Source organism: Cavia porcellus, unplaced genomic scaffold (genome assembly GCF_034190915.1).
Source record: "Cavia porcellus strain 051 isolate PalLab524CR breed Dunkin Hartley unplaced genomic scaffold, mCavPor4.1 scaffold_1, whole genome shotgun sequence".
Lineage (NCBI taxonomy): Eukaryota > Metazoa > Chordata > Mammalia > Rodentia > Caviidae > Cavia > Cavia porcellus.
Genome location: NW_026947484.1, coordinates 9,289,207 through 9,315,480, shown reverse-complemented (window position 1 = coordinate 9,315,480; position 26,274 = coordinate 9,289,207).

Here is a 26,274-nt window from a genome sequence, read left to right as displayed (position 1 = left end):
TGAATATTGCTTCCTGTGTTCTACTTCCGCAATACTATACCCTTAATCCTACTTCCTGTGTTCCCCTTCTTGAGGCCTATTTCCTGAATGCTTTTTCATGTGTTCTACTTCCTGAGTTCGATTTCCTGAATCCAACTTCCTGTGCTCTCTTTCATGGGGCCTATTTCATGAATCTGACATCCTGTGTTCTACTTCCTGAGTTCTATTTCTTGAATCCTACTTCCTGTATCCTCTATAATGAGGCCTATTTCGTGAATCCTACTTCCTGTGTTCTACTTCCGGAATTCTATTTTCTGAAACCTACCTCCATCATGAGGCCTATTTCCTGAATACTGCTTGCTGTGTTCTACCCCCTGGATTCTATTTCCTAAATCTGCTTTACTGTGTTCTACATCATGAGGTCTATTTCCTGAATATTACTTCTTGCATTCTCCTTCCTGTGTTCTATATCCTGAATCCTACTTCCTGTGTTCTTCTTCCAGAATAATATTTCCTGAATCCTCATTCGTGTGCTACTTCCTGAGAACTATTTCCTGAATCCTACGTCCTGTGTTCTCCTTCATGAGGCCTGTTTTCTGATTCCTACTTCCTGTGTTCTACTTCCGGAATTTCACTTCCTGAATCTTACTTCCTGCGTTTTACTTCCCGAGTTCTATTTCCCAAATTCTACTTCCTGTGTTCTATTTAGTGAATCTTAATTCCTTGGTTTTCCTTCCTGAATTCTATTTTGTGAATCCTGCTTCCTGTGTTCTACTTCCGGTATTCTATTTCCTGAATCTTACTTCATGTGTCCTACGTCTGGATTCCTATATCCTGAATTCTACTTTCTGTGTTCTACTTACGGAATTCTATTTCCTGAATCCTAATTCCTGTTGTCTCCTTCCTGAGTTGTATTTCCTAAATCTTACATCATGTGTTGTACTTCCAGAATTCTATTTCCTGAATCCTACTTCCTGTGTTCTACTTCCAGAATTCTATTTGCTGAACTCTATTACCTGTGTTCTCCTTCATGAGGCCTATTTACTGAATACTACTTCCTGTGTTATACTTCTGGAATTCTATTTCCTGAATCCTATTTCCTGTGTTCCACTTCGGGAATTCTACTTCCAGAATCCTACTCCGTGTGTTCTACTACCTTAGTTCTACTTCCTGAATCTTAATTCCTGTGCTCTATTGCCTGAGTTCTATTTTCTGAATCCTACCTCATGTGTTCCCCTTCTGGAATTCTATTGTTTAAAATCCTACATCCTGTGTTATACGGCCAGGACTCTATTTCCTGAATCCAACTTCCTGTGTTCTTTTTCCTGCATTCTTTTTCCTGAATCCAACTTCCTGTGCTCTCCTTCATGAGGCCTACACCTTTAATCCTACTTCGTGTGTTCTAATTCCTAAGTTCTATTTCCTGAATCCAATTTCCTGTGTTCTCTTTCTTCAGTTCTATTTCCTGAATTCTACTTCCTGTGTTCTACCTCAGTATTTCTATTTCCTGAATCCAACGTCCTGTGTTCTCCTTCATGGGTCCTATTTCCTGTATCCTATTTCATGTGTTCTAATTCCTGAGTTCTATTTCCTGAATCCTACATCCTGTGTTATGCTTCCTCAGTTTTATTTCCTGAATCCTATATCCTGTGTTATACTTATGGAATTCTATTTCCTGCATCCTGCTTCCTGTTTTCTTCTTCCTGAGTTCCTTTTCCTGAATCTTACATCCTTTGTTCTCCTTCCTAGTATCAATTTCCTGAATCTTATGTCCTATGATCTATTTCTGAGTTCTAATTCCTGAATACTACTTCCTGCGTTGTACTTCAGGAATTCTATTCCCTGAATCCTACTTCATGTGTTCTCCTTCCTGAGTTCTATTTCCTGAATCTTAATTCCTGTGTTATACTTCCTGATTTCTATTTCCTTAATCTTACTTCCTGTATTCTACTTCTGGAATTCTATTTCCTAAGTCCTACTTCCTGTATTCTACTTCCAGAATTCTATTTCCTGAATGCTACTTAATGTGTTCCACTTCCTGAGTTCTATTTAATGAATCCTATGTCCAGTGTTCTCCTTTATGAGGCCTATTTTGTGAATCCTACTTCCTGTGTACTCTTCCCTTATCCTATTTCCAGAAACGTACTTCCTGTGTTTTCCATCATGAGGCCTATTTCTTGAATCCTGCTTCCTGTGTTCTACCTCCAGTATTCTATTTCGTGAGTCCTAATTCCTGTGTTGTACTTCCATAACTCTACTTCCTTAATCCTACTCTCTGTGTTGTCCTTCCTGAGTTCTATTTCCTGAATCTTAATTCCTGTGTTCTACTTCCTGAGTTCTATTTCCTGCATCCTACTTCCTTTTTCTACCTCCGTAATTCTATTTCCCACATCCTACCTCCTGTGTTCTATTTCCAGAATTCTATTTCCTGAATCCTACATCCTGTGATCTATTTCCTAAGTTCTATTTCCTGAATCCAACTTGCTGCGCTCTCCTTCATGAGGTCTATTTCCTGAATCTTGCTTCCTGTCTTTTACATCCTGAGTTCTATTTCCTGAATCCTACATCCTGTGTTCTACTTCCTGAGTTCTATTTCCTGAATCCAACTTCCGTTTTTCTCCTTTTGAGTCCTATTTCCTAACTCTTACATCCTGTGTTCCACTTCCAGAGTTATATATCCTCAAACCTACTTCCTGTGTTGTGCTTCCTGTGTTCTGTTTCCTGAATCCTACTTCCTGTGTTCTACTTATGGAATTCTATATTCTGAATCCTACTTCCTGTGTTCTACTTCCGGAATACTATTTCCTGAACCCTACTTCCTGTGTTCTCCTTCCTGAATTCTATTTCCTGAATCTTAATTCCTGTGTTCTCCTTCCTGAGTTGTATTTCGTGAATCCTACTTCCTGTGTTCTACTTCCAGTATTCTATTCGCTGAATACTATTTCCTGTGTTCTCCTTCATGAGGCCTATTTCCTGAGTACTACCTCCTGTGTTATACTGCCGGGATTCTATTTCCTGAATCCTACTTCCTGTGTTGAACTTTGGGAATTGTACTTTCAGATTCCTACTCCCTGTGTTCTCCTTCCTGAGTTCTATTTCCTGAATATTAATTCCTGTCCTCTACTTCCTGAGTTGTTTCCTGAATCCAACTTCCTGTGCTCTCTTTCATGGGGCCTATTTCCCAGATCCTACATCTTGTGTTCTACTTCCTGAGTTCTATTTGCTGAATCTTAATTCGTGTTCCCCTCCCTGAGTTCTTTCTTGAACTTTACTTCCTGTGTCGTTCCTCCGGAATACTGTTTCCTGAATTCTACTTCCTCTGTCCTACTTCTGGAATTCTATTTCCTGAATCCTACTTCCTCTGTTCTACTTCCTAAGTTCTATTTCCGGAATGCTACTTCCTGTGTTCTACTTCCTGAGTTCTATTTCCTGAATCCAACTTCCTGTGCTTTCTTTCATGAGGCCTATTTCCAGAATCCTAGCTCCTGTGTTTTACCTCCTGAGTTCTATTTCCTGTCTGCTACTTCCGGAATTCTATTCCTTGAATCCTACTTCCTGTGTTCTCTATATGAGGCCGATTTCCTGAGTAGTAATTCCTGTGTTCTACTTCTGGAATTCTATTTCCTGAACCTTGCTTCCTGTGTTCGACTTCTGGAATTCTATTTCCTGAATCTTACTCCCTGTGTTCTCCTTCCTGAGTTCTATTTCCTGAATCTTAATCTTTTGTTCTACATCCTGAGTTCCATTTCCTCACTCCTAATTCCTGTGTTCCACTTCCGGAATTCTATTTCGTGAAAGCTACTCCCTGCGTACTGCTTCCTGAGTTCTATTTCTGAATCTGAATTCCTGTTTTCTGCTTCCTATGTTCTATTCCTGAATCCTACTTCCTGTGTTCTACTTCCTGAGTTCTATTTCCTGAATCCAACTTCCTGTGCTTTCTTTCATGAGGCCTATTTGCAGAATACTACATCCTGCATTGTACTTCCTGAGTTCTATTTCCGGAATCCTACTTCCAGTGTTCTCCTTCCTCAGTTCTATTTCCTGAATCCTACTTCCTGTGTTCTACTCCTGGAATTCTATTTCCTGAATCCTACTTCCTTTGTTCTACTTGAGGAATTCTATATCCTGAATCCTAGCTCCTGTATTCTGCTTCATGAGGCCTATTTCCTGAATATTGCTTCCTGTGTTCTACTTCCGCAATACTATACCCTTAATCCTACTTCCTGTGTTCCCCTTCTTGAGGCCTATTTCCTGAATGCTTTTTCATGTGTTCTACTTCCTGAGTTCGATTTCCTGAATCCAACTTCCTGTGCTCTCTTTCATGGGGCCTATTTCATGAATCTGACATCCTGTGTTCTACTTCCTGAGTTCTATTTCTTGAATCCTACTTCCTGTATCCTCTATAATGAGGCCTATTTCGTGAATCCTACTTCCTGTGTTCTACTTCCGGAATTCTATTTTCTGAAACCTACCTCCATCATGAGGCCTATTTCCTGAATACTGCTTGCTGTGTTCTACCCCCTGGATTCTATTTCCTAAATCTGCTTTACTGTGTTCTACATCATGAGGTCTATTTCCTGAATATTACTTCTTGCATTCTCCTTCCTGTGTTCTATATCCTGAATCCTACTTCCTGTGTTCTTCTTCCAGAATAATATTTCCTGAATCCTCATTCGTGTGCTACTTCCTGAGAACTATTTCCTGAATCCTACGTCCTGTGTTCTCCTTCATGAGGCCTGTTTTCTGATTCCTACTTCCTGTGTTCTACTTCCGGAATTTCACTTCCTGAATCTTACTTCCTGCGTTTTACTTCCCGAGTTCTATTTCCCAAATTCTACTTCCTGTGTTCTATTTAGTGAATCTTAATTCCTTGGTTTTCCTTCCTGAATTCTATTTTGTGAATCCTGCTTCCTGTGTTCTACTTCCGGTATTCTATTTCCTGAATCTTACTTCATGTGTCCTACGTCTGGATTCCTATATCCTGAATTCTACTTTCTGTGTTCTACTTACGGAATTCTATTTCCTGAATCCTAATTCCTGTTGTCTCCTTCCTGAGTTGTATTTCCTAAATCTTACATCATGTGTTGTACTTCCAGAATTCTATTTCCTGAATCCTACTTCCTGTGTTCTACTTCCAGAATTCTATTTGCTGAACTCTATTACCTGTGTTCTCCTTCATGAGGCCTATTTACTGAATACTACTTCCTGTGTTATACTTCTGGAATTCTATTTCCTGAATCCTATTTCCTGTGTTCCACTTCGGGAATTCTACTTCCAGAATCCTACTCCGTGTGTTCTACTACCTTAGTTCTACTTCCTGAATCTTAATTCCTGTGCTCTATTGCCTGAGTTCTATTTTCTGAATCCTACCTCATGTGTTCCCCTTCTGGAATTCTATTGTTTAAAATCCTACATCCTGTGTTATACGGCCAGGACTCTATTTCCTGAATCCAACTTCCTGTGTTCTTTTTCCTGCATTCTTTTTCCTGAATCCAACTTCCTGTGCTCTCCTTCATGAGGCCTACACCTTTAATCCTACTTCGTGTGTTCTAATTCCTAAGTTCTATTTCCTGAATCCAATTTCCTGTGTTCTCTTTCTTCAGTTCTATTTCCTGAATTCTACTTCCTGTGTTCTACCTCAGTATTTCTATTTCCTGAATCCAACGTCCTGTGTTCTCCTTCATGGGTCCTATTTCCTGTATCCTATTTCATGTGTTCTAATTCCTGAGTTCTATTTCCTGAATCCTACATCCTGTGTTATGCTTCCTCAGTTTTATTTCCTGAATCCTATATCCTGTGTTATACTTATGGAATTCTATTTCCTGCATCCTGCTTCCTGTTTTCTTCTTCCTGAGTTCCTTTTCCTGAATCTTACATCCTTTGTTCTCCTTCCTAGTATCAATTTCCTGAATCTTATGTCCTATGATCTATTTCTGAGTTCTAATTCCTGAATACTACTTCCTGCGTTGTACTTCAGGAATTCTATTCCCTGAATCCTACTTCATGTGTTCTCTTTCCTGAGTTCTATTTCCTGAATCTTAATTCCTGTGTTATACTTCCTGATTTCTATTTCCTTAATCTTACTTCCTGTATTCTACTTCTGGAATTCTATTTCCTAAGTCCTACTTCCTGTATTCTACTTCCAGAATTCTATTTCCTGAATGCTACTTAATGTGTTCCACTTCCTGAGTTCTATTTAATGAATCCTATGTCCAGTGTTCTCCTTTATGAGGCCTATTTTGTGAATCCTACTTCCTGTGTACTCTTCCCTTATCCTATTTCCAGAAACGTACTTCCTGTGTTTTCCATCATGAGGCCTATTTCTTGAATCCTGCTTCCTGTGTTCTACCTCCAGTATTCTATTTCGTGAGTCCTAATTCCTGTGTTGTACTTCCATAACTCTACTTCCTTAATCCTACTCTCTGTGTTGTCCTTCCTGAGTTCTATTTCCTGAATCTTAATTCCTGTGTTCTACTTCCTGAGTTCTATTTCCTGCATCCTACTTCCTTTTTCTACCTCCGTAATTCTATTTCCCACATCCTACCTCCTGTGTTCTATTTCCAGAATTCTATTTCCTGAATCCTACATCCTGTGATCTATTTCCTAAGTTCTATTTCCTGAATCCAACTTGCTGCGCTCTCCTTCATGAGGTCTATTTCCTGAATCTTGCTTCCTGTCTTTTACATCCTGAGTTCTATTTCCTGAATCCTACATCCTGTGTTCTACTTCCTGAGTTCTATTTCCTGAATCCAACTTCCGTTTTTCTCCTTTTGAGTCCTATTTCCTAACTCTTACATCCTGTGTTCCACTTCCAGAGTTATATATCCTCAAACCTACTTCCTGTGTTGTGCTTCCTGTGTTCTGTTTCCTGAATCCTACTTCCTGTGTTCTACTTATGGAATTCTATATTCTGAATCCTACTTCCTGTGTTCTACTTCCGGAATACTATTTCCTGAACCCTACTTCCTGTGTTCTCCTTCCTGAATTCTATTTCCTGAATCTTAATTCCTGTGTTCTCCTTCCTGAGTTGTATTTCGTGAATCCTACTTCCTGTGTTCTACTTCCAGTATTCTATTCGCTGAATACTATTTCCTGTGTTCTCCTTCATGAGGCCTATTTCCTGAGTACTACCTCCTGTGTTATACTGCCGGGATTCTATTTCCTGAATCCTACTTCCTGTGTTGAACTTTGGGAATTGTACTTTCAGATTCCTACTCCCTGTGTTCTCCTTCCTGAGTTCTATTTCCTGAATATTAATTCCTGTCCTCTACTTCCTGAGTTGTTTCCTGAATCCAACTTCCTGTGCTCTCTTTCATGGGGCCTATTTCCCAGATCCTACATCTTGTGTTCTACTTCCTGAGTTCTATTTGCTGAATCTTAATTCGTGTTCCCCTCCCTGAGTTCTTTCTTGAACTTTACTTCCTGTGTCGTTCCTCCGGAATACTGTTTCCTGAATTCTACTTCCTCTGTCCTACTTCTGGAATTCTATTTCCTGAATCCTACTTCCTCTGTTCTACTTCCTAAGTTCTATTTCCGGAATGCTACTTCCTGTGTTCTACTTCCTGAGTTCTATTTCCTGAATCCAACTTCCTGTGCTTTCTTTCATGAGGCCTATTTCCAGAATCCTAGCTCCTGTGTTTTACATCCTGAGTTCTATTTCCTGTCTGCTACTTCCGGAATTCTATTCCTTGAATCCTACTTCCTGTGTTCTCTATATGAGGCCGATTTCCTGAGTAGTAATTCCTGTGTTCTACTTCTGGAATTCTATTTCCTGAACCTTGCTTCCTGTGTTCGACTTCTGGAATTCTATTTCCTGAATCTTACTCCCTGTGTTCTCCTTCCTGAGTTCTATTTCCTGAATCTTAATCTTTTGTTCTACATCCTGAGTTCCATTTCCTCACTCCTAATTCCTGTGTTCCACTTCCGGAATTCTATTTCGTGAAAGCTACTCCCTGCGTACTGCTTCCTGAGTTCTATTTCTGAATCTGAATTCCTGTTTTCTGCTTCCTATGTTCTATTCCTGAATCCTACTTCCTGTGTTCTACTTCCTGAGTTCTATTTCCTGAATCCAACTTCCTGTGCTTTCTTTCATGAGGCCTATTTGCAGAATACTACATCCTGCATTGTACTTCCTGAGTTCTATTTCCGGAATCCTACTTCCAGTGTTCTCCTTCCTCAGTTCTATTTCCTGAATCCTACTTCCTGTGTTCTACTCCTGGAATTCTATTTCCTGAATCCTACTTCCTTTGTTCTACTTGAGGAATTCTATATCCTGAATCCTAGCTCCTGTGTTCTGCTTCATGAGGCCTATTTCCTGAATATTGCTTCCTGTGTTCTACTTCCGCAATACTATACCCTTAATCCTACTTCCTGTGTTCCCCTTCTTGAGGCCTATTTCCTGAATGCTTTTTCATGTGTTCTACTTCCTGAGTTCGATTTCCTGAATCCAACTTCCTGTGCTCTCTTTCATGGGGCCTATTTCATGAATCTGACATCCTGTGTTCTACTTCCTGAGTTCTATTTCTTGAATCCTACTTCCTGTATCCTCTATAATGAGGCCTATTTCGTGAATCCTACTTCCTGTGTTCTACTTCCGGAATTCTATTTTCTGAAACCTACCTCCATCATGAGGCCTATTTCCTGAATACTGCTTGCTGTGTTCTACCCCCTGGATTCTATTTCCTAAATCTGCTTTACTGTGTTCTACATCATGAGGTCTATTTCCTGAATATTACTTCTTGCATTCTCCTTCCTGTGTTCTATATCCTGAATCCTACTTCCTGTGTTCTTCTTCCAGAATAATATTTCCTGAATCCTCATTCGTGTGCTACTTCCTGAGAACTATTTCCTGAATCCTACGTCCTGTGTTCTCCTTCATGAGGCCTATTTTCTGATTCCTACTTCCTGTGTTCTACTTCCGGAATTTCACTTCCTGAATCTTACTTCCTGCGTTTTACTTCCCGAGTTCTATTTCCCAAATTCTACTTCCTGTGTTCTATTTAGTGAATCTTAATTCCTTGGTTTTCCTTCCTGAATTCTATTTTGTGAATCCTGCTTCCTGTGTTCTACTTCCGGTATTCTATTTCCTGAATCTTACTTCATGTGTCCTACGTCTGGATTCCTATATCCTGAATTCTACTTTCTGTGTTCTACTTACGGAATTCTATTTCCTGAATCCTAATTCCTGTTGTCTCCTTCCTGAGTTGTATTTCCTAAATCTTACATCATGTGTTGTACTTCCAGAATTCTATTTCCTGAATCCTACTTCCTGTGTTCTACTTCCAGAATTCTATTTGCTGAACTCTATTACCTGTGTTCTCCTTCATGAGGCCTATTTACTGAATACTACTTCCTGTGTTATACTTCTGGAATTCTATTTCCTGAATCCTATTTCCTGTGTTCCACTTCGGGAATTCTACTTCCAGAATCCTACTCCGTGTGTTCTACTACCTTAGTTCTACTTCCTGAATCTTAATTCCTGTGCTCTATTGCCTGAGTTCTATTTTCTGAATCCTACCTCATGTGTTCCCCTTCTGGAATTCTATTGTTTAAAATCCTACATCCTGTGTTATACGGCCAGGACTCTATTTCCTGAATCCAACTTCCTGTGTTCTTTTTCCTGCATTCTTTTTCCTGAATCCAACTTCCTGTGCTCTCCTTCATGAGGCCTACACCTTTAATCCTACTTCGTGTGTTCTAATTCCTAAGTTCTATTTCCTGAATCCAATTTCCTGTGTTCTCTTTCTTCAGTTCTATTTCCTGAATTCTACTTCCTGTGTTCTACCTCAGTATTTCTATTTCCTGAATCCAACGTCCTGTGTTCTCCTTCATGGGTCCTATTTCCTGTATCCTATTTCATGTGTTCTAATTCCTGAGTTCTATTTCCTGAATCCTACATCCTGTGTTATGCTTCCTCAGTTTTATTTCCTGAATCCTATATCCTGTGTTATACTTATGGAATTCTATTTCCTGCATCCTGCTTCCTGTTTTCTTCTTCCTGAGTTCCGTTTCCTGAATCTTACATCCTTTGTTCTCCTTCCTAGTATCAATTTCCTGAATCTTATGTCCTATGATCTATTTCTGAGTTCTAATTCCTGAATACTACTTCCTGCGTTGTACTTCAGGAATTCTATTCCCTGAATCCTACTTCATGTGTTCTCCTTCCTGAGTTCTATTTCCTGAATCTTAATTCCTGTGTTATACTTCCTGATTTCTATTTCCTTAATCTTACTTCCTGTATTCTACTTCTGGAATTCTATTTCCTAAGTCCTACTTCCTGTATTCTACTTCCAGAATTCTATTTCCTGAATGCTACTTAATGTGTTCCACTTCCTGAGTTCTATTTAATGAATCCTATGTCCAGTGTTCTCCTTTATGAGGCCTATTTTGTGAATCCTACTTCCTGTGTACTCTTCCCTTATCCTATTTCCAGAAACGTACTTCCTGTGTTTTCCATCATGAGGCCTATTTCTTGAATCCTGCTTCCTGTGTTCTACCTCCAGTATTCTATTTCGTGAGTCCTAATTCCTGTGTTGTACTTCCATAACTCTACTTCCTTAATCCTACTCTCTGTGTTGTCCTTCCTGAGTTCTATTTCCTGAATCTTAATTCCTGTGTTCTACTTCCTGAGTTCTATTTCCTGCATCCTACTTCCTTTTTCTACCTCCGTAATTCTATTTCCCACATCCTACCTCCTGTGTTCTATTTCCAGAATTCTATTTCCTGAATCCTACATCCTGTGATCTATTTCCTAAGTTCTATTTCCTGAATCCAACTTGCTGCGCTCTCCTTCATGAGGTCTATTTCCTGAATCTTGCTTCCTGTCTTTTACATCCTGAGTTCTATTTCCTGAATCCTACATCCTGTGTTCTACTTCCTGAGTTCTATTTCCTGAATCCAACTTCCGTTTTTCTCCTTTTGAGTCCTATTTCCTAACTCTTACATCCTGTGTTCCACTTCCAGAGTTATATATCCTCAAACCTACTTCCTGTGTTGTGCTTCCTGTGTTCTGTTTCCTGAATCCTACTTCCTGTGTTCTACTTATGGAATTCTATATTCTGAATCCTACTTCCTGTGTTCTACTTCCGGAATACTATTTCCTGAACCCTACTTCCTGTGTTCTCCTTCCTGAATTCTATTTCCTGAATCTTAATTCCTGTGTTCTCCTTCCTGAGTTGTATTTCGTGAATCCTACTTCCTGTGTTCTACTTCCAGTATTCTATTCGCTGAATACTATTTCCTGTGTTCTCCTTCATGAGGCCTATTTCCTGAGTACTACCTCCTGTGTTATACTGCCGGGATTCTATTTCCTGAATCCTACTTCCTGTGTTGAACTTTGGGAATTGTACTTTCAGATTCCTACTCCCTGTGTTCTCCTTCCTGAGTTCTATTTCCTGAATATTAATTCCTGTCCTCTACTTCCTGAGTTGTTTCCTGAATCCAACTTCCTGTGCTCTCTTTCATGGGGCCTATTTCCCAGATCCTACATCTTGTGTTCTACTTCCTGAGTTCTATTTGCTGAATCTTAATTCGTGTTCCCCTCCCTGAGTTCTTTCTTGAACTTTACTTCCTGTGTCGTTCCTCCGGAATACTGTTTCCTGAATTCTACTTCCTGTGTCCTACTTCTGGAATTCTATTTCCTGAATCCTACTTCCTCTGTTCTACTTCCTAAGTTCTATTTCCGGAATGCTACTTCCTGTGTTCTACTTCCTGAGTTCTATTTCCTGAATCCAACTTCCTGTGCTTTCTTTCATGAGGCCTATTTCCAGAATCCTAGCTCCTGTGTTTTACCTCCTGAGTTCTATTTCCTGTCTGCTACTTCCGGAATTCTATTCCTTGAATCCTACTTCCTGTGTTCTCTATATGAGGCCGATTTCCTGAGTAGTAATTCCTGTGTTCTACTTCTGGAATTCTATTTCCTGAACCTTGCTTCCTGTGTTCGACTTCTGGAATTCTATTTCCTGAATCTTACTCCCTGTGTTCTCCTTCCTGAGTTCTATTTCCTGAATCTTAATCTTTTGTTCTACATCCTGAGTTCCATTTCCTCACTCCTAATTCCTGTGTTCCACTTCCGGAATTCTATTTCGTGAAAGCTACTCCCTGCGTACTGCTTCCTGAGTTCTATTTCTGAATCTGAATTCCTGTTTTCTGCTTCCTATGTTCTATTCCTGAATCCTACTTCCTGTGTTCTACTTCCTGAGTTCTATTTCCTGAATCCAACTTCCTGTGCTTTCTTTCATGAGGCCTATTTGCAGAATACTACATCCTGCATTGTACTTCCTGAGTTCTATTTCCGGAATCCTACTTCCAGTGTTCTCCTTCCTCAGTTCTATTTCCTGAATCCTACTTCCTGTGTTCTACTCCTGGAATTCTATTTCCTGAATCCTACTTCCTTTGTTCTACTTGAGGAATTCTATATCCTGAATCCTAGCTCCTGTATTCTGCTTCATGAGGCCTATTTCCTGAATATTGCTTCCTGTGTTCTACTTCCGCAATACTATACCCTTAATCCTACTTCCTGTGTTCCCCTTCTTGAGGCCTATTTCCTGAATGCTTTTTCATGTGTTCTACTTCCTGAGTTCGATTTCCTGAATCCAACTTCCTGTGCTCTCTTTCATGGGGCCTATTTCATGAATCTGACATCCTGTGTTCTACTTCCTGAGTTCTATTTCTTGAATCCTACTTCCTGTATCCTCTATAATGAGGCCTATTTCGTGAATCCTACTTCCTGTGTTCTACTTCCGGAATTCTATTTTCTGAAACCTACCTCCATCATGAGGCCTATTTCCTGAATACTGCTTGCTGTGTTCTACCCCCTGGATTCTATTTCCTAAATCTGCTTTACTGTGTTCTACATCATGAGGTCTATTTCCTGAATATTACTTCTTGCATTCTCCTTCCTGTGTTCTATATCCTGAATCCTACTTCCTGTGTTCTTCTTCCAGAATAATATTTCCTGAATCCTCATTCGTGTGCTACTTCCTGAGAACTATTTCCTGAATCCTACGTCCTGTGTTCTCCTTCATGAGGCCTATTTTCTGATTCCTACTTCCTGTGTTCTACTTCCGGAATTTCACTTCCTGAATCTTACTTCCTGCGTTTTACTTCCCGAGTTCTATTTCCCAAATTCTACTTCCTGTGTTCTATTTAGTGAATCTTAATTCCTTGGTTTTCCTTCCTGAATTCTATTTTGTGAATCCTGCTTCCTGTGTTCTACTTCCGGTATTCTATTTCCTGAATCTTACTTCATGTGTCCTACGTCTGGATTCCTATATCCTGAATTCTACTTTCTGTGTTCTACTTACGGAATTCTATTTCCTGAATCCTAATTCCTGTTGTCTCCTTCCTGAGTTGTATTTCCTAAATCTTACATCATGTGTTGTACTTCCAGAATTCTATTTCCTGAATCCTACTTCCTGTGTTCTACTTCCAGAATTCTATTTGCTGAACTCTATTACCTGTGTTCTCCTTCATGAGGCCTATTTACTGAATACTACTTCCTGTGTTATACTTCTGGAATTCTATTTCCTGAATCCTATTTCCTGTGTTCCACTTCGGGAATTCTACTTCCAGAATCCTACTCCGTGTGTTCTACTACCTTAGTTCTACTTCCTGAATCTTAATTCCTGTGCTCTATTGCCTGAGTTCTATTTTCTGAATCCTACCTCATGTGTTCCCCTTCTGGAATTCTATTGTTTAAAATCCTACATCCTGTGTTATACGGCCAGGACTCTATTTCCTGAATCCAACTTCCTGTGTTCTTTTTCCTGCATTCTTTTTCCTGAATCCAACTTCCTGTGCTCTCCTTCATGAGGCCTACACCTTTAATCCTACTTCGTGTGTTCTAATTCCTAAGTTCTATTTCCTGAATCCAATTTCCTGTGTTCTCTTTCTTCAGTTCTATTTCCTGAATTCTACTTCCTGTGTTCTACCTCAGTATTTCTATTTCCTGAATCCAACGTCCTGTGTTCTCCTTCATGGGTCCTATTTCCTGTATCCTATTTCATGTGTTCTATTTCCTGAGTTCTATTTCCTGAATCCTACATCCTGTGTTATGCTTCCTCAGTTTTATTTCCTGAATCCTATATCCTGTGTTATACTTATGGAATTCTATTTCCTGCATCCTGCTTCCTGTTTTCTTCTTCCTGAGTTCCTTTTCCTGAATCTTACATCCTTTGTTCTCCTTCCTAGTATCAATTTCCTGAATCTTATGTCCTATGATCTATTTCTGAGTTCTAATTCCTGAATACTACTTCCTGCGTTGTACTTCAGGAATTCTATTCCCTGAATCCTACTTCATGTGTTCTCCTTCCTGAGTTCTATTTCCTGAATCTTAATTCCTGTGTTATACTTCCTGATTTCTATTTCCTTAATCTTACTTCCTGTATTCTACTTCTGGAATTCTATTTCCTAAGTCCTACTTCCTGTATTCTACTTCCAGAATTCTATTTCCTGAATGCTACTTAATGTGTTCCACTTCCTGAGTTCTATTTAATGAATCCTATGTCCAGTGTTCTCCTTTATGAGGCCTATTTTGTGAATCCTACTTCCTGTGTACTCTTCCCTTATCCTATTTCCAGAAACGTACTTCCTGTGTTTTCCATCATGAGGCCTATTTCTTGAATCCTGCTTCCTGTGTTCTACCTCCAGTATTCTATTTCGTGAGTCCTAATTCCTGTGTTGTACTTCCATAACTCTACTTCCTTAATCCTACTCTCTGTGTTGTCCTTCCTGAGTTCTATTTCCTGAATCTTAATTCCTGTGTTCTACTTCCTGAGTTCTATTTCCTGCATCCTACTTCCTTTTTCTACCTCCGTAATTCTATTTCCCACATCCTACCTCCTGTGTTCTATTTCCAGAATTCTATTTCCTGAATCCTACATCCTGTGATCTATTTCCTAAGTTCTATTTCCTGAATCCAACTTGCTGCGCTCTCCTTCATGAGGTCTATTTCCTGAATCTTGCTTCCTGTCTTTTACATCCTGAGTTCTATTTCCTGAATCCTACATCCTGTGTTCTACTTCCTGAGTTCTATTTCCTGAATCCAACTTCCGTTTTTCTCCTTTTGAGTCCTATTTCCTAACTCTTACATCCTGTGTTCCACTTCCAGAGTTATATATCCTCAAACCTACTTCCTGTGTTGTGCTTCCTGTGTTCTGTTTCCTGAATCCTACTTCCTGTGTTCTACTTATGGAATTCTATATTCTGAATCCTACTTCCTGTGTTCTACTTCCGGAATACTATTTCCTGAACCCTACTTCCTGTGTTCTCCTTCCTGAATTCTATTTCCTGAATCTTAATTCCTGTGTTCTCCTTCCTGAGTTGTATTTCGTGAATCCTACTTCCTGTGTTCTACTTCCAGTATTCTATTCGCTGAATACTATTTCCTGTGTTCTCCTTCATGAGGCCTATTTCCTGAGTACTACCTCCTGTGTTATACTGCCGGGATTCTATTTCCTGAATCCTACTTCCTGTGTTGAACTTTGGGAATTGTACTTTCAGATTCCTACTCCCTGTGTTCTCCTTCCTGAGTTCTATTTCCTGAATATTAATTCCTGTCCTCTACTTCCTGAGTTGTTTCCTGAATCCAACTTCCTGTGCTCTCTTTCATGGGGCCTATTTCCCAGATCCTACATCTTGTGTTCTACTTCCTGAGTTCTATTTGCTGAATCTTAATTCGTGTTCCCCTCCCTGAGTTCTTTCTTGAACTTTACTTCCTGTGTCGTTCCTCCGGAATACTGTTTCCTGAATTCTACTTCCTCTGTCCTACTTCTGGAATTCTATTTCCTGAATCCTACTTCCTCTGTTCTACTTCCTAAGTTCTATTTCCGGAATGCTACTTCCTGTGTTCTACTTCCTGAGTTCTATTTCCTGAATCCAACTTCCTGTGCTTTCTTTCATGAGGCCTATTTCCAGAATCCTAGCTCCTGTGTTTTACCTCCTGAGTTCTATTTCCTGTCTGCTACTTCCGGAATTCTATTCCTTGAATCCTACTTCCTGTGTTCTCTATATGAGGCCGATTTCCTGAGTAGTAATTCCTGTGTTCTACTTCTGGAATTCTATTTCCTGAACCTTGCTTCCTGTGTTCGACTTCTGGAATTCTATTTCCTGAATCTTACTCCCTGTGTTCTCCTTCCTGAGTTCTATTTCCTGAATCTTAATCTTTTGTTCTACATCCTGAGTTCCATTTCCTCACTCCTAATTCCTGTGTTCCACTTCCGGAATTCTATTTCGTGAAAGCTACTCCCTGCGTACTGCTTCCTGAGTTCTATTTCTGAATCTGAATTCCTGTTTTCTGCTTCCTATGTTCTATTCCTGAATCCTACTTCCTGTGTTCTACTTCCTGAGTTCTATTTCCTGAATCCAACTTCCTGTGCTTTCTTTCATGAGGCCTATTTGCAGAATACTACATCCTGCATTGTACTTCCTGAGTTCTATTTCCGGAATCCTACTTCCAGTGTTCTCCTTCCTCAGTTCTATTTCCTGAATCCTACTTCCTGTGTTCTACTCCTGGAATTCTATTTCCTGAATCCTACTTCCTTTGTTCTACTTGAGGAATTCTATATCCTGAATCCTAGCTCCTGTATTCTGCTTCATGAGGCCTATTTCCTGAATATTGCTTCCTGTGTTCTACTTCCGCAATACTATACCCTTAATCCTACTTCCTGTGTTCCCCTTCTTGAGGCCTATTTCCTGAATGCTTTTTCATGTGTTCTACTTCCTGAGTTCGATTTCCTGAATCCAACTTCCTGTGCTCTCTTTCATGGGGCCTATTTCATGAATCTGACATCCTGTGTTCTACTTCCTGAGTTCTATTTCTTGAATCCTACTTCCTGTATCCTCTATAATGAGGCCTATTTCGTGAATCCTACTTCCTGTGTTCTACTTCCGGAATTCTATTTTCTGAAACCTACCTCCATCATGAGGCCTATTTCCTGAATACTGCTTGCTGTGTTCTACCCCCTGGATTCTATTTCCTAAATCTGCTTTACTTTGTTCTACATCATGAGGTCTATTTCCTGAATATTACTTCTTGCATTCTCCTTCCTGTGTTCTATATCCTGAATCCTACTTCCTGTGTTCTTCTTCCAGAATAATATTTCCTGAATCCTCATTCGTGTGCTACTTCCTGAGAACTATTTCCTGAATCCTACGTCCTGTGTTCTCCTTCATGAGGCCTATTTTCTGATTCCTACTTCCTGTGTTCTACTTCCGGAATTTCACTTCCTGAATCTTACTTCCTGCGTTTTACTTCCCGAGTTCTATTTCCCAAATTCTACTTCCTGTGTTCTATTTAGTGAATCTTAATTCCTTGGTTTTCCTTCCTGAATTCTATTTTGTGAATCCTGCTTCCTGTGTTCTACTTCCGGTATTCTATTTCCTGAATCTTACTTCATGTGTCCTACGTCTGGATTCCTATATCCTGAATTCTACTTTCTGTGTTCTACTTACGGAATTCTATTTCCTGAATCCTAATTCCTGTTGTCTCCTTCCTGAGTTGTATTTCCTAAATCTTACATCATGTGTTGTACTTCCAGAATTCTATTTCCTGAATCCTACTTCCTGTGTTCTACTTCCAGAATTCTATTTGCTGAACTCTATTACCTGTGTTCTCCTTCATGAGGCCTATTTACTGAATACTACTTCCTGTGTTATACTTCTGGAATTCTATTTCCTGAATCCTATTTCCTGTGTTCCACTTCGGGAATTCTACTTCCAGAATCCTACTCCGTGTGTTCTACTACCTTAGTTCTACTTCCTGAATCTTAATTCCTGTGCTCTATTGCCTGAGTTCTATTTCCTGAATCCTACCTCATGTGTTCCCCTTCTGGAATTCTATTGTTTAAAATCCTACATCCTGTGTTATACGGCCAGGACTCTATTTCCTGAATCCAACTTCCTGTGTTCTTTTTCCTGCATTCTTTTTCCTGAATCCAACTTCCTGTGCTCTCCTTCATGAGGCCTACACCTTTAATCCTACTTCGTGTGTTCTAATTCCTAAGTTCTATTTCCTGAATCCAATTTCCTGTGTTCTCTTTCTTCAGTTCTATTTCCTGAATTCTACTTCCTGTGTTCTACCTCAGTATTTCTATTTCCTGAATCCAACGTCCTGTGTTCTCCTTCATGGGTCCTATTTCCTGTATCCTATTTCATGTGTTCTATTTCCTGAGTTCTATTTCCTGAATCCTACATCCTGTGTTATGCTTCCTCAGTTTTATTTCCTGAATCCTATATCCTGTGTTATACTTATGGAATTCTATTTCCTGCATCCTGCTTCCTGTTTTCTTCTTCCTGAGTTCCTTTTCCTGAATCTTACATCCTTTGTTCTCCTTCCTAGTATCAATTTCCTGAATCTTATGTCCTATGATCTATTTCTGAGTTCTAATTCCTGAATACTACTTCCTGCGTTGTACTTCAGGAATTCTATTCCCTGAATCCTACTTCATGTGTTCTCCTTCCTGAGTTCTATTTCCTGAATCTTAATTCCTGTGTTATACTTCCTGATTTCTATTTCCTTAATCTTACTTCCTGTATTCTACTTCTGGAATTCTATTTCCTAAGTCCTACTTCCTGTATTCTACTTCCAGAATTCTATTTCCTGAATGCTACTTAATGTGTTCCACTTCCTGAGTTCTATTTAATGAATCCTATGTCCAGTGTTCTCCTTTATGAGGCCTATTTTGTGAATCCTACTTCCTGTGTACTCTTCCCTTATCCTATTTCCAGAAACGTACTTCCTGTGTTTCACATCATGAGGCCTATTTCTTGAATCCTGCTTCCTGTGTTCTACCTCCAGTATTCTATTTCGTGAGTCCTAATTCCTGTGTTGTACTTCCATAACTCTACTTCCTTAATCCTACTCTCTGTGTTGTCCTTCCTGAGTTCTATTTCCTGAATCTTAATTCCTGTGTTCTACTTCCTGAGTTCTATTTCCTGCATCCTACTTCCTTTTTCTACCTCCGTAATTCTATTTCCCACATCCTACCTCCTGTGTTCTATTTCCAGAATTCTATTTCCTGAATCCTACATCCTGTGATCTATTTCCTAAGTTCTATTTCCTGAATCCAACTTGCTGCGCTCTCCTTCATGAGGTCTATTTCCTGAATCTTGCTTCCTGTCTTTTACATCCTGAGTTCTATTTCCTGAATCCTACATCCTGTGTTCTACTTCCTGAGTTCTATTTCCTGAATCCAACTTCCGTTTTTCTCCTTTTGAGTCCTATTTCCTAACTCTTACATCCTGTGTTCCACTTCCAGAGTTATATATCCTCAAACCTACTTCCTGTGTTGTGCTTCCTGTGTTCTGTTTCCTGAATCCTACTTCCTGTGTTCTACTTATGGAATTCTATATTCTGAATCCTACTTCCTGTGTTCTACTTCCGGAATACTATTTCCTGAACCCTACTTCCTGTGTTCTCCTTCCTGAATTCTATTTCCTGAATCTTAATTCCTGTGTTCTCCTTCCTGAGTTGTATTTCGTGAATCCTACTTCCTGTGTTCTACTTCCAGTATTCTATTCGCTGAATACTATTTCCTGTGTTCTCCTTCATGAGGCCTATTTCCTGAGTACTACCTCCTGTGTTATACTGCCGGGATTCTATTTCCTGAATCCTACTTCCTGTGTTGAACTTTGGGAATTGTACTTTCAGATTCCTACTCCCTGTGTTCTCCTTCCTGAGTTCTATTTCCTGAATATTAATTCCTGTCCTCTACTTCCTGAGTTGTTTCCTGAATCCAACTTCCTGTGCTCTCTTACATGGGGCCTATTTCCCAGATCCTACATCTTGTGTTCTACTTCCTGAGTTCTATTTGCTGAATCTTAATTCGTGTTCCCCTCCCTGAGTTCTTTCTTGAACTTTACTTCCTGTGTCGTTCCTCCGGAATACTGTTTCCTGAATTCTACTTCCTCTGTCCTACTTCTGGAATTCTATTTCCTGAATCCTACTTCCTCTGTTCTACTTCCTAAGTTCTATTTCCGGAATGCTACTTCCTGTGTTCTACTTCCTGAGTTCTATTTCCTGAATCCAACTTCCTGTGCTTTCTTTCATGAGGCCTATTTCCAGAATCCTAGCTCCTGTGTTTTACATCCTGAGTTCTATTTCCTGTCTGCTACTTCCGGAATTCTATTCCTTGAATCCTACTTCCTGTGTTCTCTATATGAGGCCGATTTCCTGAGTAGTAATTCCTGTGTTCTACTTCTGGAATTCTATTTCCTGAACCTTGCTTCCTGTGTTCGACTTCTGGAATTCTATTTCCTGAATCTTACTCCCTGTGTTCTCCTTCCTGAGTTCTATTTCCTGAATCTTAATCTTTTGTTCTACATCCTGAGTTCCATTTCCTCACTCCTAATTCCTGTGTTCCACTTCCGGAATTCTATTTCGTGAAAGCTACTCCCTGCGTACTGCTTCCTGAGTTCTATTTCTGAATCTGAATTCCTGTTTTCTGCTTCCTATGTTCTATTCCTGAATCCTACTTCCTGTGTTCTACTTCCTGAGTTCTATTTCCTGAATCCAACTTCCTGTGCTTTCTTTCATGAGGCCTATTTGCAGAATACTACATCCTGCATTGTACTTCCTGAGTTCTATTTCCGGAATCCTACTTCCAGTGTTCTCCTTCCTCAGTTCTATTTCCTGAATCCTACTTCCTGTGTTCTACTCCTGGAATTCTATTTCCTGAATCCTACTTCCTTTGTTCTACTTGAGGAATTCTATATCCTGAATCCTAGCTCCTGTATTCTGCTTCATGAGGCCTATTTCCTGAATATTGCTTCCTGTGTTCTACTTCCGCAATACTATACCCTTAATCCTACTTCCTGTGTTCCCCTTCTTGAGGCCTATTTCCTGAATGCTTTTTCATGTGTTCTACTTCCTGAGTTCGATTTCCTGAATCCAACTTCCTGTGCTCTCTTTCATGGGGCCTATTTCATGAATCTGACATCCTGTGTTCTACTTCCTGAGTTCTATTTCTTGAATCCTACTTCCTGTATCCTCTATAATGAGGCCTATTTCGTGAATCCTACTTCCTGTGTTCTACTTCCGGAATTCTATTTTCTGAAACCTACCTCCATCATGAGGCCTATTTCCTGAATACTGCTTGCTGTGTTCTACCCCCTGGATTCTATTTCCTAAATCTGCTTTACTGTGTTCTACATCATGAGGTCTATTTCCTGAATATTACTTCTTGCATTCTCCTTCCTGTGTTCTATATCCTGAATCCTACTTCCTGTGTTCTTCTTCCAGAATAATATTTCCTGAATCCTCATTCGTGTGCTACTTCCTGAGAACTATTTCCTGAATCCTACGTCCTGTGTTCTCCTTCATGAGGCCTGTTTTCTGATTCCTACTTCCTGTGTTCTACTTCCGGAATTTCACTTCCTGAATCTTACTTCCTGCGTTTTACTTCCCGAGTTCTATTTCCCAAATTCTACTTCCTGTGTTCTATTTAGTGAATCTTAATTCCTTGGTTTTCCTTCCTGAATTCTATTTTGTGAATCCTGCTTCCTGTGTTCTACTTCCGGTATTCTATTTCCTGAATCTTACTTCATGTGTCCTACGTCTGGATTCCTATATCCTGAATTCTACTTTCTGTGTTCTACTTACGGAATTCTATTTCCTGAATCCTAATTCCTGTTGTCTCCTTCCTGAGTTGTATTTCCTAAATCTTACATCATGTGTTGTACTTCCAGAATTCTATTTCCTGAATCCTACTTCCTGTGTTCTACTTCCAGAATTCTATTTGCTGAACTCTATTACCTGTGTTCTCCTTCATGAGGCCTATTTACTGAATACTACTTCCTGTGTTATACTTCTGGAATTCTATTTCCTGAATCCTATTTCCTGTGTTCCACTTCGGGAATTCTACTTCCAGAATCCTACTCCGTGTGTTCTACTACCTTAGTTCTACTTCCTGAATCTTAATTCCTGTGCTCTATTGCCTGAGTTCTATTTTCTGAATCCTACCTCATGTGTTCCCCTTCTGGAATTCTATTGTTTAAAATCCTACATCCTGTGTTATACGGCCAGGACTCTATTTCCTGAATCCAACTTCCTGTGTTCTTTTTCCTGCATTCTTTTTCCTGAATCCAACTTCCTGTGCTCTCCTTCATGAGGCCTACACCTTTAATCCTACTTCGTGTGTTCTAATTCCTAAGTTCTATTTCCTGAATCCAATTTCCTGTGTTCTCTTTCTTCAGTTCTATTTCCTGAATTCTACTTCCTGTGTTCTACCTCAGTATTTCTATTTCCTGAATCCAACGTCCTGTGTTCTCCTTCATGGGTCCTATTTCCTGTATCCTATTTCATGTGTTCTAATTCCTGAGTTCTATTTCCTGAATCCTACATCCTGTGTTATGCTTCCTCAGTTTTATTTCCTGAATCCTATATCCTGTGTTATACTTATGGAATTCTATTTCCTGCATCCTGCTTCCTGTTTTCTTCTTCCTGAGTTCCTTTTCCTGAATCTTACATCCTTTGTTCTCCTTCCTAGTATCAATTTCCTGAATCTTATGTCCTATGATCTATTTCTGAGTTCTAATTCCTGAATACTACTTCCTGCGTTGTACTTCAGGAATTCTATTCCCTGAATCCTACTTCATGTGTTCTCCTTCCTGAGTTCTATTTCCTGAATCTTAATTCCTGTGTTATACTTCCTGATTTCTATTTCCTTAATCTTACTTCCTGTATTCTACTTCTGGAATTCTATTTCCTAAGTCCTACTTCCTGTATTCTACTTCCAGAATTCTATTTCCTGAATGCTACTTAATGTGTTCCACTTCCTGAGTTCTATTTAATGAATCCTATGTCCAGTGTTCTCCTTTATGAGGCCTATTTTGTGAATCCTACTTCCTGTGTACTCTTCCCTTATCCTATTTCCAGAAACGTACTTCCTGTGTTTTCCATCATGAGGCCTATTTCTTGAATCCTGCTTCCTGTGTTCTACCTCCAGTATTCTATTTCGTGAGTCCTAATTCCTTTGTTGTACTTCCATAATTCTACTTCCTTAATCCTACTCTCTGTGTTGTCCTTCCTGAGTTCTATTTCCTGAATCTTAATTCCTGTGTTCTACTTCCTGAGTTCTATTTCCTGCATCCTACTTCCTTTTTCTACCTCCGTAATTCTATTTCCCACATCCTACCTCCTGTGTTCTATTTCCAGAATTCTATTTCCTGAATCCTACATCCTGTGATCTATTTCCTAAGTTCTATTTCCTGAATCCAACTTGCTGCGCTCTCCTTCATGAGGTCTATTTCCTGAATCTTGCTTCCTGTCTTTTACATCCTGAGTTCTATTTCCTGAATCCTACATCCTGTGTTCTACTTCCTGAGTTCTATTTCCTGAATCCAACTTCCGTTTTTCTCCTTTTGAGTCCTATTTCCTAACTCTTACATCCTGTGTTCCACTTCCAGAGTTATATATCCTCAAACCTACTTCCTGTGTTGTGCTTCCTGTGTTCTGTTTCCTGAATCCTACTTCCTGTGTTCTACTTATGGAATTCTATATTCTGAATCCTACTTCCTGTGTTCTACTTCCGGAATACTATTTCCTGAACCCTACTTCCTGTGTTCTCCTTCCTGAATTCTATTTCCTGAATCTTAATTCCTGTGTTCTCCTTCCTGAGTTGTATTTCGTGAATCCTACTTCCTGTGTTCTACTTCCAGTATTCTATTCGCTGAATACTATTTCCTGTGTTCTCCTTCATGAGGCCTATTTCCTGAGTACTACCTCCTGTGTTATACTGCCGGGATTCTATTTCCTGAATCCTACTTCCTGTGTTGAACTTTGGGAATTGTACTTTCAGATTCCTACTCCCTGTGTTCTCCTTCCTGAGTTCTATTTCCTGAATATTAATTCCTGTCCTCTACTTCCTGAGTTGTTTCCTGAATCCAACTTCCTGTGCTCTCTTTCATGGGGCCTATTTCCCAGATCCTACATCTTGTGTTCTACTTCCTGAGTTCTATTTGCTGAATCTTAATTCGTGTTCCCCTCCCTGAGTTCTTTCTTGAACTTTACTTCCTGTGTCGTTCCTCCGGAATACTGTTTCCTGAATTCTACTTCCTCTGTCCTACTTCTGGAATTCTATTTCCTGAATCCTACTTCCTCTGTTCTACTTCCTAAGTTCTATTTCCGGAATGCTACTTCCTGTGTTCTACTTCCTGAGTTCTATTTCCTGAATCCAACTTCCTGTGCTTTCTTTCATGAGGCCTATTTCCAGAATCCTAGCTCCTGTGTTTTACATCCTGAGTTCTATTTCCTGTCTGCTACTTCCGGAATTCTATTCCTTGAATCCTACTTCCTGTGTTCTCTATATGAGGCCGATTTCCTGAGTAGTAATTCCTGTGTTCTACTTCTGGAATTCTATTTCCTGAACCTTGCTTCCTGTGTTCGACTTCTGGAATTCTATTTCCTGAATCTTACTCCCTGTGTTCTCCTTCCTGAGTTCTATTTCCTGAATCTTAATCTTTTGTTCTACATCCTGAGTTCCATTTCCTCACTCCTAATTCCTGTGTTCCACTTCCGGAATTCTATTTCGTGAAAGCTACTCCCTGCGTACTGCTTCCTGAGTTCTATTTCTGAATCTGAATTCCTGTTTTCTGCTTCCTATGTTCTATTCCTGAATCCTACTTCCTGTGTTCTACTTCCTGAGTTCTATTTCCTGAATCCAACTTCCTGTGCTTTCTTTCATGAGGCCTATTTGCAGAATACTACATCCTGCATTGTACTTCCTGAGTTCTATTTCCGGAATCCTACTTCCAGTGTTCTCCTTCCTCAGTTCTATTTCCTGAATCCTACTTCCTGTGTTCTACTCCTGGAATTCTATTTCCTGAATCCTACTTCCTTTGTTCTACTTGAGGAATTCTATATCCTGAATCCTAGCTCCTGTATTCTGCTTCATGAGGCCTATTTCCTGAATATTGCTTCCTGTGTTCTACTTCCGCAATACTATACCCTTAATCCTACTTCCTGTGTTCCCCTTCTTGAGGCCTATTTCCTGAATGCTTTTTCATGTGTTCTACTTCCTGAGTTCGATTTCCTGAATCCAACTTCCTGTGCTCTCTTTCATGGGGCCTATTTCATGAATCTGACATCCTGTGTTCTACTTCCTGAGTTCTATTTCTTGAATCCTACTTCCTGTATCCTCTATAATGAGGCCTATTTCGTGAATCCTACTTCCTGTGTTCTACTTCCGGAATTCTATTTTCTGAAACCTACCTCCATCATGAGGCCTATTTCCTGAATACTGCTTGCTGTGTTCTACCCCCTGGATTCTATTTCCTAAATCTGCTTTACTGTGTTCTACATCATGAGGTCTATTTCCTGAATATTACTTCTTGCATTCTCCTTCCTGTGTTCTATATCCTGAATCCTACTTCCTGTGTTCTTCTTCCAGAATAATATTTCCTGAATCCTCATTCGTGTGCTACTTCCTGAGAACTATTTCCTGAATCCTACGTCCTGTGTTCTCCTTCATGAGGCCTATTTTCTGATTCCTACTTCCTGTGTTCTACTTCCGGAATTTCACTTCCTGAATCTTACTTCCTGCGTTTTACTTCCCGAGTTCTATTTCCCAAATTCTACTTCCTGTGTTCTATTTAGTGAATCTTAATTCCTTGGTTTTCCTTCCTGAATTCTATTTTGTGAATCCTGCTTCCTGTGTTCTACTTCCGGTATTCTATTTCCTGAATCTTACTTCATGTGTCCTACGTCTGGATTCCTATATCCTGAATTCTACTTTCTGTGTTCTACTTACGGAATTCTATTTCCTGAATCCTAATTCCTGTTGTCTCCTTCCTGAGTTGTATTTCCTAAATCTTACATCATGTGTTGTACTTCCAGAATTCTATTTCCTGAATCCTACTTCCTGTGTTCTACTTCCAGAATTCTATTTGCTGAACTCTATTACCTGTGTTCTCCTTCATGAGGCCTATTTACTGAATACTACTTCCTGTGTTATACTTCTGGAATTCTATTTCCTGAATCCTATTTCCTGTGTTCCACTTCGGGAATTCTACTTCCAGAATCCTACTCCGTGTGTTCTACTACCTTAGTTCTACTTCCTGAATCTTAATTCCTGTGCTCTATTGCCTGAGTTCTATTTTCTGAATCCTACCTCATGTGTTCCCCTTCTGGAATTCTATTGTTTAAAATCCTACATCCTGTGTTATACGGCCAGGACTCTATTTCCTGAATCCAACTTCCTGTGTTCTTTTTCCTGCATTCTTTTTCCTGAATCCAACTTCCTGTGCTCTCCTTCATGAGGCCTACACCTTTAATCCTACTTCGTGTGTTCTAATTCCTAA